Raw genomic sequence first — 2331 nt, forward strand, 5'->3', positions numbered from 1 at the left:
CGCTGCCAGCCGTGCCCTGCCCTCGCCCTCCCAGCCCTGTCCTGCCCTCGCCCCCCATCCCGCAGCCACCGCCCGTTCCTCACCGGACAGCCCGGGGGTGACACTCGCCCTTGTCACCAGCGGCAGCGCCCAGGGGGACACGGTGCTCCGTCCTGTGCCGCGCTGCTGCTTGCTGCTGATGACAAATCAGCTCCTGAAAATTGAATGACACGGGGTGAGGGGGTTCAGCCTCCTGGCGTGGCTCTCCAGGCTCTGCCTGAGGCCGGGGGAGCTCCAGGGGCTGCCTGGGAAAGGGAATCTGGGGAAGGATTTCACTGCCCTGGTGTTGCTCAGGAGCATGGCCACTCCAAGCTGATCTAGATTAGATTTCAGGAGGAAATCCTTCCCTGTGAGGGTGATGAGGCCCTGGCACAGGTGCCCAGAGCAGTTGTGACTGCCCCTGGATCCCTGGCAGTGCCCAAGGCCAGGCTGGACGGGGCTTGGAGCACCTGGGACAGTGGAAGATGTCCCTGCCATGGCAGGGAGTTGGAACAAGATGAGTTTTAAGTTCCATCCCAACATAAACCATTCCATTTCTCTCTGATCAGCTGAGAGGGGATAAGAGGACGGGCAGGGAACTGGGCTGGAGCAGCAGCAGGTCGGTGACAGGAACGTGGCAAAGCCAAGGGAAGGATCCCAACAAGAACTCAGCTGGTTTCTGCTGCATTTCCAGGCTCCTGGCTCCCAGGGGTTTGGGTCCCTGTGTTTCCTGCTGGCTCTGTTGGAGCCACATCCTTCCCGGACACTCCCAGGGCCTGGCCACACGCCCGGAGGAGTTTGCCAGCTGCTGGAAATGCCTGGAAAGGTTTCTGAAGCAAGAAGCTTCTCCATCCCTCAGCCTCCCCAGCACATCAGCATCTCCTGTGGGATTCAGGCTCTTGGATCCTGTGGGCTGTGCAAACCTGAGCATCCTGCTGCTTCCCAGCAGCACCAGTGACCAGGATGGGGATTTGGCTCCAAACCCAGGGTGAAATCTGAGGAAAGGCTGGGATTTGCTGGGGTTTTGTGTCCCTGCCTCACATCCCCCCTCCCCTTTGCCCATCTGAACCCAAACTCAAGATTGAAATGAGCACTGGAAGGAGTTGAGCAGAAATTTCTGTGCCCCTCCATGGTGCCAGGGGTTGATTCTTTTCCACGATGGAGGCTGAGAGTGTCACTGCTGCCCGGGTTTTGCTGACCCACGTCGAGCTGAGCTGCACTGAGGAGATCCTAATCCCCAATTAAGGTGTTTGTGTTGACTTTCTGCTGCTGGCTCCGACTTCCGAGTCGTTAGCCTCCAAAAAAGACTGTAAAAATCCCATTTTTCATCTTTCCTCTCCTCGTGTGGCAGCAGGACCAGTTTGAAAAACATTTCTGCACAGAGTAATGGAGCATTGTCCAAATATTCACAGTGAGAGCGGGGGAGAGGATCAATTACACTGCAGGGAGAGCTCCCATCAGAGGGGCGAGGGAAGCACAGCAGGGAGGTGAAGAGGAAGGTGAAGAGGAAGGTTGTCCCAGCCCTAGAAATTCCAGGACTTCATGGAGAGCCTCCGAAATCTCCCAGAGAGCTCCAGCAGGGCCAGGATCACAGGACTCTGCTGGGGACAGCAGCTCCCACAAGAGCTCAGCTCCTACCAGAGCCAGGCACAGGGGAGGCAGAGACTCTGCCACGTCCCCCGGGTGAAACGGGGATCCCTGGCAAGTGAAATCCCGAATAAAGCGGCCAAACCATGAGCTGGCAGTGATGGCATCACACTTGAGCAGCCCCAGCAGCTCCTGCAGCCGGGCTGGGCTCATCCCTCCCCTGCCCCCGTTTCCAGACACGGAGCCCTGGCTGCTCCCTCATTACTCATTAACGCCGGGCCAAGGTCCTCCCGCATCCCTCTGAGCCCCGAGCAGGAGCTGCTGGCCCCAAACCCCTCCTGCTGCCCGGTTCTTGCCCCAGGGCATGGAAAAAGCCAGCGCGGAGCCTGGGCCGCGATCGTTGGGACGCGGGGACTGCTGGTGAATCAGCTCGCTTGTAAAAACGGGTTTTAAAAATGTCACAGGCAAAGGGAGGCACTGGTGTCCTTGCTCAGGGGTCGGGCACACGGAATGGGATGAATAAACAACAATCAGGGTCTTTCCTTCCCAGCTCCGTGGTGGTGACAGGGACAGCTCTGGCACGGCCCAGGAGCATCACCCGGGTCGTGGTGACAGGGACAGGCGGCCGCAAGAGGCATCTCCCGCTCCTGTGGGAGCATCCTGAGCCTTTCCGAGAAGGGAAAAACCCGGGGGAATGGCAGCACGGCCTCGGTGCCGTGTGGGACA

The sequence above is a fragment of the Geospiza fortis genome, unplaced genomic scaffold (genome assembly GCF_000277835.1).
Source record: "Geospiza fortis unplaced genomic scaffold, GeoFor_1.0 scaffold432, whole genome shotgun sequence".
NCBI lineage: Eukaryota > Metazoa > Chordata > Aves > Passeriformes > Thraupidae > Geospiza > Geospiza fortis.